Genomic DNA, 11,499 nt, shown 5'->3' with positions numbered 1-11,499 from the left:
GAAATCTAATGTCGTATTCTATGACGGACTTTATTTTGGATTCTTTGACGATTGGTTATTTTGGTGTGGGGAAATGAAGAGTTTAGAAGCTTCTACTATTAAAACATTTTCTATGTAAATCATTTTTTTCTTGTGTGCTTTTCACTATGTGCATAATATGCGAACTTTATACGGTTGATACTTATTGAAGTGTTTCTTTTTCAGAGAGGAATGGGCCGCGGAAAGAAGCCTCAATAAACTGTTACCGGTTGAACCAGCGTTTTATTACTCCAGGCTGTGGCAAAAATTGTCCTTAACATTATGAAAAATAATTGCTTGTATCAAGTCAAGGTCTCAGATTGCCTAGGATAACTACCTGTTAAAACTCAACTTACTGCCCTTTTCCCCGAATTGAAGACTTGATGTTTTGTATTAAGAAATCCTCTTAAAGCTTATAAACATTGGGTAATTTATCAATTGCTGAAACTAAAGCGTTATCCATCTGCAAAAAGAGTATTTATTTAACATAGACAGAAGCATTGTCATGGTGAGTATTTTTCCCAATTCTCATGAAAATTATTTCATCTTCTGCTAGTGATATTATTAGGGATAATTGTCCCTAAATTCTCCGACGAGCTGCCTGTGAAGAACATGGCCCTAGGTGAGTTGAACTAATTTTATTGAATTTGTATTCGCATGTTAGGTTTCGGTTGTCAGTAATGGCGCCCGACCAGAAGGCATGCAAAATCCATATACCACTTTACTTGCTGGGCTTTTCTGAAAAATCCTTCGTGTCGTGGTGACATGATGAATTACCTAAACTAATTATTCAGCTTTGCCGTTACTATTCATGAAATTGAACTTAATTTCAAATAAACGTCTCTTTTTCTTGGTTTGGAAAGTACTACCCACACACTCCCAATATATAGAAGCTTGAAGCATGCAGGAATTCCACTCTCCCGCAACGGGTGAGAGGCCAGAGACATGCTAGAGTAAAGTGCTCGGTTCCTTCGTAGGGCTGTTTTTGGTCAGTCTTCAGTGTTCTGCGACGACATTCTTGCCCACTTGATGTCGAGACAATATTCCGAGCTGTGCTAAAAATTGGTTATGGATGACATGCTAATTTGTCCGCAACCAATAGATTATCGTGTGGGTTGCATGCCTGCTAAGTGATTTTTTTCTGAAATAAGCTCCTAATGTCTTGGTGGTTCTATTGCTAAATATATATTTATTTCATTTCAGATTTTGAGTTTTTGAGATAATTGACGACGATTAATTGCTACCGTACATGATGAACTGACGTCACTTTTATAAAAGGTGAGAAAATTGAAAATCTGCTTGTTAACAAGGTTTGGGCTGATTGGTGCACCAACTGGCAGATAAACTGTTAGTAATGCCGGAATGGAAATATGAACGATTCGCCTTAATGATGACCTCATGCGTGTCAACTGAAACTTGCTGTTGCTCTTTAACAATTAACTGGCCACGTAAGTGTTCAGTTATTTTATTGGCTTCAGCGCACAGTTTCTACCCTGATGGATTAAATAAAATTTACTGAATTTACCCGACCGATTGATGTTCTCTTTGCAGCGAGGAAGATATTTTAAGCAATTTTTTTTTGCAGTGGCCGTGTAGTCTAATAAGCTATGCCTGCTGTAGTGGAACCCGCTCTCGCCTGCGTAAGAGTCGCCTTTCTCTCCTGGTGAGTGACGACTTCCTACTCACCAGTAATGTAAAATGTTATTCCATTAATGAAATATGTTGGTTCCGTATCTACTGATTCGATCCATATTAATGTTTATGTTCTGCGGGGGCTATAACACACGTTTTTCTTTAACAGGAAAAAAAGCACTGGATATGAATTGCGGCAGCATCAACCACGGCATCTGGGGGTCAGTTCTTATATCTTGGTTGCGCTGCGTGATGATGATGGTTTACACTGCCATCTCTGTTATTTATGTTTTTGTGAAGTTAACTTTGATATTATCAATGAATATCCACTGATGATTAATTTAGTGCCATAATGAGGGACGCAATGATTATTCTATTCATCTGATTGATATATTATGGTTCCTTCCATGATGGAGTATTTTTCCCGTGATCCAACAAAACTAATTTTGCCTACCAGACATAAGATGAGTTCCTGCGTTAATAGCAGTTCTTCACTACTGATCTTTGGTGGCCAAGCTACTGTGTCCAGCACATACGACACGTAAGTGGTAGTTTAGTCTCTGTATCGTTTATTAATTTCTTTAGAATGATGAACTTTAATTCATTCGCAGAGTTCAGTTTTCCTGTTCTTGGTATATCAGTTCTTGGTATTACCGGCGGGTGCTGCGCAAAGATGTAAAATTAATTTCTGACTTGTCAAGGAAATTAAAACGGAATGTTACTTGTCCTTTGTAAAATGTATTACAAAATTTCTTACTGTGCAGAGTCAAGAATCTGACCGAATTTCGCTTAGGCTGTCAGCGCCGACGAGCTTCTTTCCCCATTTGGTGAGTTTTCAAGTATCGCCTCTAAATTTGGCGCTGTATAGAGTGGTTCATATGGATCTTTCGTATTTTTCGTGAGCCATCGCATTTTTATACTTCACAATTCTAGTTATTTTGCGAGTCTTGGTTCATACATTCTATGTGATGATAATGTGATAGGGACATATGATCCAATGATTATTTATCTCTCCTGAGAATCGTTTATGTTGAGAAACTTTTACATTCGGTCGACCTGTGGATGATGATTATTCCTGGTGCTCCCCCAGGAATGTGAGACAATGTGTGCTAGTGCTATTCCGGCTGGTGTCACTACTGCCTCGAGAAATCCTGCAGGTAGGATTACGAAGCATTAGATTCCATCTATCCTCCGTTGATATACTCATTTACTGTTTAGTGCTGAGCTGAAGCGAAGCAGTTAATCTCGATGTTCTCGATATAAACTTGACACCATTGGAATGATGACACCTTAATTCATTCTCAGAGTCGATGTCAGTACTGAACTGCTGCAGTCTTTGCTGTGGTTCAGGCTGCTTAACAAAGACGATAATTGAATGCTGACCTTTCAAGACTGAAATTTATATTTGTCATGTACGTTATGCAGTTAACTAACTAATCTTGCGCGTTCAGGATTGGGACTTGATGAATTCACTTGTTGCTGGGGCCTCCATCTTCGAGACGACGCTCTCAGGTACGAGTGATTAATAAATTTGCCAAGAAAGATTTGATTTTAGAAATAAGATGCTGAAATACAAATAATCAATCTCGCTGTTGTTGCTTGTCGCGGTGGTCATAGTGCCTGCTTCCACACAGTGCTGTCCATACAGTCACGGTACTAGAGCAAGGCTAGAGCATTGAAGAGCGTTTAGAGACGGTGACGCAAGATACCGGCTCATCGGGTTCTTCGACATGTTACTTATCTCGTATGCGGTTTAAATTCCGTCTTGGCTTCATTCCAGATCAAAAATCCTGTCTTGTATACTATGATTGCGATTTTTTGTAAATAGCACATCAATAGCCTTCGTATTTCAGATGAAAATTTTTGTCTTGCTTTGTGTGATTGAGATTTGCAACTTCACTGCCAGTGTTGGGTAGTTGAATTTCTAACTTACAGTGACAACTTTCTCGTGTGCAGGCAGGTTCAAGCAACGCAAGCCTGTGGCGCTACCTCCATTAATTGGCCTGAAGGCCGTTCCCGTAAGTTATTGGATATTATCACGATTAGAACATCTAGCAAACTCTTTATTTTCCAATGATGAAACCTACTCGCGATGGTCTTCTGAACACCAATTGAAGATAACTTCTAACTTTTCTGACAATAGCTTATTTTTGTGGCATCTTCTTGTTGTTATCGTATGGACAGTGTGCATCTTAATTTATTTTTAGGTGACCGGAGTAGCTGCCTGATGTTACTGCGTTGTCGTCTGTATAGAGGTTTGTGCGCTCAAACATTTTTCATTAAGTTACTATGGTCGATCAATCCAAATTTTAACACGTTGACTACGATTGCTTCATCTTGTACTTTTGTTTCATTTTTCTAGTACTATTATGGAACAGGGTTGCCAGACTTTCTTTCTTTACCGGACAAATTCCGCGATTTAGTTTTTTCAATTTAGGTATCGGGTAAAATTTACGATAGGGGTTGTAAGGGGCGCTTCCTAATTGAATAAAAAAAAATTGAATTTTTACACCGGAACCTACAAATATACTAGTACATATTGAGTTATTGGCCTTTTTGGCCTTTTTGTTCACGGACTTAATTGGCCGTTTTTTATGCCATCTGGCAACCCTGAATGATGTACCAGGAAAAATACATTTCGTGGTACGCATATGTACCAATACGTAGTCAACGTGTTGAATAGGAGTATACGAGTAAAGTTTCACGTCGTTGAGTAGAGCTAACGTTATCTATTATACTCAGTTTCTTTGTACACCGTAATTTTACTGATGATTGCCATATTTGGCCCGTGTTTATGATCACCTTGATTTTAGCGATCAGCTGAACCTGAGATAAGCGCTCAATTAAGGCGTACATTTTTCTCTTGCCTCGTACTTTTTCAATTACAGATTATCTCGGAGAATCACTTCAGATGGCGGCCATCATAAAGGATGGGGATTGTTGCGTTAAGTCACTGTAAGTCATTATTACTTAAGGAATGCACTGTTTTGTCTTTATGGATATCAGTGTTGGAAAATGATAAATATGACGGTATAGCCTGTTTCCACTCTGTGCTGGTTCAGCAGTCACGGTACTATCATCAGGCCAGATCAACATGACGGCGTTTGGCTGCCAGCTTCGGGCTGGTGGCTATCGGGTCTTCTTACACTCGTTTATTATGTTACTGTTTTATTGTTTTCGTATTTTGCACGAAAAAAGTTAGATATGAAAATGAATCAAGGCTTGTTAAATGTAGGACGGCTAATTTCCTAGATGGACCACTTTACCTCGGCTATAGGCTGCGAAATTTTTTTTATCGAACTTTATTTGTGCGTCCGTAAACAGGACCAAGCAGTGATCATGAAAGACCAGAACGCCACAACAATTTGCTGCGCTATATCTACTGGAAGGTGAGTAACGCATCAATGTAAGCAATTCTGTGCACTATCTGCACCGTTAGTCACTTTCAAACCTTGAAATTAACGATAAAAACACTTCTTAGTTTCATATAACGTTAATTCTGTAATCTAGCTATTACTGTATTTTAATGATGAGCCTTATCGCGACGGTCTTCTGATACATAACTGAAGTTACACTGCGATGCTGACTTGACATTTTCGTCACTTGATTCACTATATTTAATGCAGTTATTAATAGTTGTTACCTTTTCTTGGATCTTCAGGTGGAGAGACAGCATTTCACGCCCAGAACATCCCTGTTTGTGATGCATTCTCTTCAGTGGCCAAGTTACAGTTTTTGCTTCGTCTGTTGCGTCACTCGGATTCTCTGCTTCCCGGCCACTCTGCGCCACCTCTTGTTCTTTGCCACTCTTTCCTAGTGGCACCGCACTCTTGAATTCCCTGGAAGTGAGCATCATTGACGACGCTGATAAGAGTAGAAGATGTTGGAGAATCTTTTACTGTCGTTCAGCAATTAGCAATATCACCAGCACCATCTACTTGGACAAGCGCCTCCGACATGCGTCCTTGTGTTCATTGGTTCGTGCCCTCGTTTTGATTTCTTTAAGTGCAATTCATTTGATTTACAAGTTAGTCGTATTGCCCGACGTCATTTCTTATGAGTGAAGTGTTAAATTATTGTCCAAATAGGTTTTTGTTTGCTGAAATTTTTACTCGATTTTACGCGCATTTATCGAATTATCTAGTTATCTTTGAATAAAAAAATATAACGTTTCTCTCGTATTTTGCAATGATGATTGCCATATTTGGCCCGTGTTTATGATGGTCATGATTTCAGAAAGTCGCTGATTTTACTTATATTGCAGTTTTTGACGAGTCTCGCAACAGGTTTTTCATTTCCTCTCGTTTGTTTCTCCTTACAGCTTGTGGAGGGCGTTGCCTGGTGCCGTCTAGTCCTGCTCACAGGTAAGTTAATCACGGCAGATGAAGGAGCGCTTTTTTCTTTGTACATTTTGCTGTAATTTTCAGTCACCTGTAAGCAGTTAGCTAGGGGATTTTCGGTGCATTTATATCTCCTGATGTTTAATCATAGTTACTCTGATCACAATGAAGCTTACCATTTACTGAAACTTTTAAGAGGTGTTTTTACTTTCGTTTTAAAAACTTCCACTTATGCTCTTTTTTTGTCAGCAGATGCCGACATTTCTGGGCTGAAACTAGTTTCGACACGTAAGTTGTACACAAAGCAATTTTTTCTTGCGAAACTTTGACTAAATTAACTCGCTCTTTGCATAAAATTTGCTTCAGTTCTTCATTAGAGTATACGCTGTATATGAAGAGTTCGCCTGTGACGACTATTTGATGACGTCCATTATCTAGTTTGGCGAGTGCTTGATCAGAAGTAATTATTACCGATGTTAGCAGCTGCCTAAGATCGGACCGACTTCTCGGCTACGATTACCATGTATTGCTGCTAGAGTATCTGAAGGAACCAGCGAGGACGTGTACTGAACACGATCCTTCTAGAATTCCTCCTACAATTATATCTTGCATGAAGCAATATCGAATAACATGAGGCTTTTGAAGTTTTCGGGCATGTGTTAATTTCAAATTGTATTTAGATGTGAACGCTGAGAGACGAGACAACCAGCGTTGGACTACGCGCGGCACCTCGTTAGTTTACGCGATCAAGATAGCCTCACTGGTAAGTACACTTGCCTTATGTTCTAGCTGCTCATCATAGCTAAGAAGTCGTCAAATTATATTTCATTTGTAATGAAGTTTTCTGTGTGTATCCCAATTTTGGTTCATTGTCCTCGTAGTTTCCTTGTCTCTGACTGGCATATGGTAACACAAGCGTGCATTGTAATACTTTCTTAACAGTACGATTATTTAATTCATAGTTTAAGCTTACGAAATGCGTACGTGTGCGATGCATACAAACAACTTCTGTTTTGCATAAATAATTCTGACGCTTCACACAAGACCTTGCCTAGAAAAACGCACTCGACTGGGTGGCTTGCAGTATTAAATTTATACTGCGAGAATAAAATAGTTAGCTTGGGTTTGAAATTATGAAAATTTTTCTATATGATAGTTCGATTCATAGTTTCTAAAAAAATTGGAGAATGTATTTGGTTTGTCAATTCTATGATGATCATCTCGTTCGTATGATTCTGTCGTTTTTGACTAAAAAAGGATTACACATTAATTCTGAGTGATGGAGCACATTTCCGGGTAACTGTAGATTGAGTAGTTAGATTCACGCGAATACTTTTCCTTTCAGATACTTGGAAGCTTCAAATTCATTCCTTGATGCGCCCGTGGGAGAGTTGTAATTACTGGTAAGTGTTGCGTACTTAGCAAATTGTTCTTCTAGGTCTTGTGTGATGATTCATGACTAGAGTCTCTGAACAACACTGAGCGACAATTTCTAACTGACATTCAAACTCGTCTTCATTCGAATATTTCTTGTGATCGATCTATGACGGAGATTTTTTTTGCCACTGGGCAGATCTGCGCAATAAGAGTTACAGCAAAGATACCTACCTTACCTCCTTGCAGCCTTGATGAATGGTGAGAGCAATGGCCAACCACTTGAAGAATAAATAAATGGTTAACGGCTACTGAGCAGTGAACTGTGGATATTTGCCGCTTTTACCTCATCGTTTCAGCCATAATCTTTATTACGGAAATTTTTATCGAAGTTCAATTTGCTTATATGGATAATTGAAGTTCATCACTTATTTGTGTGGAAAAGGCGATTGTATAACTCACGTTTGAGCTTGGTTAATAGAACTAATTTTTTATGGCCGGGTGCAATTTTCTTTGAAAATGCAGGTGGATCTCTAGTTAAATATTGCTATTCTTGTCGCGTGTATCAAATGATGGATGAATCATAGTTACTCTGAAACCACTTGTTGACAATAAGATCTGATATCAAATTGGAGCTGTAACTGATGTTGAAGTATCCTTGGTTTTGTAACACGTGCACTTTTCTTTCCCGCTTCAGATGTTGCGGTTAAATTGACCACTTATATTCCAGACGCGGGGTAAGTTTATTAGCGTTCTCTTGTACTCAAATGTACGGCGAGGTTGCTTTCACCATATCCGCTGTAAATGTTTGATTTTAACCTTTCATATGGATGAAGATATATTGACTAGAGTCTCCGATAATGCGTGAGCGATTTTGTTATTCTGACGTCTTGGTCGGTCCTATGGGGGGCGCGGTATTTTTTTTTTTGTTTGAAAGTCTAACGATTGATCTGTTCACTTCAGGTGCTGCTACAAAAATACAGATGATCTCAAACCGCCGGCATTTTTTTAGTTACATGTGGTAAGTTTTGTGTTGGCTAGAATCAATGCCAACAATGATGATGCATTATTAATGATGAAACTTGTACAGTATCTGAAATTTATGATGTAAATTTGGGAATCTCTCTGATAATTCACGTCTATAAGATGCATAGTTTCAACAGCAGAATCGCCTTTCTAATTATTGTGCTGCAATTTCAGGATCGCAGCTCTAGCATAACGAAAAGACCGCAATAATATGGGTTTTTGTAAGTATTAAATTAAAGAAAGTTGACTCATGTTTATTGAAAAGTACTTTATGATGACATTACTAGCTACTTCAGAAAACCATGACGACGAGTAACCACCAAGATCTCTGATCATTGATTTTAACCTTTGGTTGGGGTTACTTAACCAGGAGCTATCCGTCCAATAGTTTCGTCCTATTTTTGCAGATTGCGCGTTAGAGAATGACCGCTGGCGCAGTTGATGGTTCTCCATACAGGTAAATTATAGTTTAGCCGCTTATTATTGACATAAGATGCTTTGACGCAATGTGAAGAATTGTTGTACCAATGATGACAGCACTAGCTACTTCTGATACACCTGACGACGTTTTACCACCAAGATCTCTGATTATGATGCTACGAGTCTTGAATGTTTTTTTAATGAACTTGTACCAACGCATTCCTCTTTTCACCAGATGCTATTGGTCGAGCCGTTCATCGACAATCGAGGTGAGATTTTTTTACCTCCAAAATTAATGTGAAACTGACGACAGGTCGCTATTTTAGGCATAAATGATGATACAAAGACATCTGAATCTAATGTGGAAAACACATGCATGGCACTGAAAGAGCGTAATTTAATTATTTGTTGTTTGGGTTAAAGATATCTTCTGAAGAGGTCTTTGTTGTTTTCAGGCCACTCGTAAGCACCTGTACATACCACGTCCAGTACTTACTGGCTCTCTTTTCGTCAGCGGTTGGTCGGCACTGTGTATTGGTACGTTGTTGCAATTGTTTTGGGAGATGAATGGTTTGTTGATAAGTGATGATTAAACAAGACTGATAATAATGCTGAAAGTACATGCATGGTTCTGAAATAGAGGTGCTATGAGTACCCAAACAGGATTTATAGTCTGAATAACTAACCATCGCTCTCTCTCCCTATCAAGTACAGGCATGAATGAAGCTCGATGAAGACACCGCTATTTTACAAATCTATTCTACCTTTTCTATCGAAATACACAATATACTCTTCTTTTGTTGTCTCTCATTACCCGAGGGTCAGAAACAATATCTGTAGCCGTATCCGTGGTTGTCACTTACAGCGTCTCCCCCCCTCCACGATCGTTCATGAGCAGACTACACCCAAAAATGGAAGGTGCCCTAGAAAGATGCGACTAAGGCGGAGAAATTTACAAATTTTCGTTAGTAACACAATACTTTGGGAAAAAGACGAGAGATCTTGATGCAAATATTCCCAGCGCTTGGTGCATTACCTTCAGTTCGTTTCTGACACTTAATTCGTCGTATAACAATCGGCTTCAAAATAATTTCACGATACTGGAAGTTGGAGTTTAATGAAACGAAGAGGTAGGAAAAAGCTCGGCAATGGCCTTGCTCTAATAAGAATCATGTGCTGTGCTTCAGCTTCCATTGAATAAATAAAGTACAATAATCTTTCATATTAGCAATATATTAAATCTTAATATTCTTAATATTTTTGGTCGCAACTCTTCCAATATGAATCGAGACATGTGATTAGAAACGTGTACATTGAAATGTACGATACAGACGATTCACGAATCTTTTGATCGAATAAATTCAATTATCTTTGTAGGCCGTACGCGTTTGCGTGAAGTCTTTTTTCCGCTGCAGGACTTCATACTATGCACTTATTTGTAAGCAAATAATGGAAACTGGCTGCCAAATGTATGCATAATTCGGTATACCGCAGCAAATCGACGATTCAGAATGAAACGGTTCAAGAGTGCACTGGTATGCTTACGGTTTATACAGGGTCCCCGAAGGATACTAGAATTTGAAACTAGCACCAATACCAGGGGGCCGGGGCTATTAACTAAAAAAACCGCCGCAACTTCACCCGACAACATTTCTTCTCGCTTCGAATCACCGACATGTGGAACAGCCTCCCCGATTACATCGTTGACGCTGCGAGTATAAACGCGCTCAAGAACAGACTAGATAAAGCTATGAAAAACATGTTCAGACTTGAAATGCATCACACCATATCGGACCCGGTGGAAGTCTAGTAGCTACTTAAAACTATCGTCAGTCGTAAAAGATCTGTCTAAAGATACGATTTTAGATCGGTGAACAAGGCACGAAAAGGAAAAGAATCAGAGACAGGCCACATCAGATCACTCTTCAGCGTCGACATAACTATGTTAAGAATAACACGTGAACACAACTTTGCTCGCGATAAATGGGCAATGCCGCCCGAATTGAAACATTCAAAGTAATGTGCATGATTATTATGAACCAGAAATCTTATTTAATTTCAATTACTGAGCAACGTATTCAAGAAACAAACGTCGTGTCCCAATGTTCAACTTTGAATCGCGATCAGGTCTCGCATAGGCAACATTGCGCAACGAATATAAACCCGCCAGGTAACTCTTCAAACGAAAACGATTCCCAGTATTCAAAAATGTGAGACAGGTATACCGAATATCTATGTAGAACCAATTAAAAACGTACGATAAATGTAATGAATTTGTTTGGAAAGGTAATGGTAACTTCCTGACATATGGCTGCAAGAGAGGACTGGAGACTTAACATTTGACTGTTTCAATTGAATGTTAGAATGAGCATTAAAATGAAAAGCCAGGAAAATAATTGCAATAACTGGTCATAAAAAATTCCTGTCAACGAATTGTACATGCAAATACCTCAAACTTGATACACAAGTTAAGAGTATGCGAAGGATAGGAATCACACATGATCTCCATCGGGATATTCGTACATGAGCATAATCAGCTTACGATGATGTTGGGCAAATGCTAACAAATTCGCGCGCCGTCGTTTCTATGGACTCAGCACAGCTCGACAGTCAAAATGTTATAATTAATCGCTTGATTTAAAAATAGGTCTAAACGATCCATCCCTTCAGGAAAACATGAATTATCCAT

The 11,499-nt window shown here is 38.9% G+C and overlaps 2 long non-coding RNA genes across 6 annotated transcripts; both read left to right on the top strand.

Annotated features, from left to right (window-relative positions):
- The first annotated feature begins 24 nt into the window (after nucleotides 1–24).
- LOC108672763 lies at nucleotides 25–1,682 on the top strand. The gene is made up of 2 exons (XR_001930921.2): nucleotides 25–1,296; nucleotides 1,604–1,682. It is a non-coding gene; the product is annotated as an uncharacterized LOC108672763 (long non-coding RNA).
- Nucleotides 1,683–4,281: 2,599 nt separating this feature from the next.
- Nucleotides 4,282–9,608, top strand: LOC108672762. 5 transcript variants are annotated; one of them, XR_001930915.2, is made up of 15 exons: nucleotides 4,282–4,605; nucleotides 4,975–5,039; nucleotides 5,312–5,627; nucleotides 5,972–6,014; nucleotides 6,243–6,278; nucleotides 6,671–6,753; nucleotides 7,336–7,393; nucleotides 7,564–7,625; nucleotides 8,062–8,101; nucleotides 8,328–8,385; nucleotides 8,565–8,611; nucleotides 8,798–8,847; nucleotides 9,046–9,079; nucleotides 9,266–9,347; nucleotides 9,525–9,608. It is a non-coding gene; the product is annotated as an uncharacterized LOC108672762 (long non-coding RNA). The 5 variants fall into 5 exon arrangements; XR_001930917.2 differs by having other exon boundaries at nucleotides 9,520–9,608; XR_001930918.2 differs by having other exon boundaries at nucleotides 6,240–6,278.
- The last annotated feature ends 1,891 nt before the right edge of the window (nucleotides 9,609–11,499 follow it).

The sequence above is a fragment of the Hyalella azteca genome, unplaced genomic scaffold (genome assembly GCF_000764305.2).
Source record: "Hyalella azteca isolate HAZT.00-mixed unplaced genomic scaffold, Hazt_2.0.2 contig3311, whole genome shotgun sequence".
Classification (NCBI taxonomy): domain Eukaryota; kingdom Metazoa; phylum Arthropoda; class Malacostraca; order Amphipoda; family Hyalellidae; genus Hyalella; species Hyalella azteca.
The sequence above is the reverse complement of the archived record's forward strand: the minus strand, read 5'-3'. Positions and strand labels throughout refer to the sequence as shown.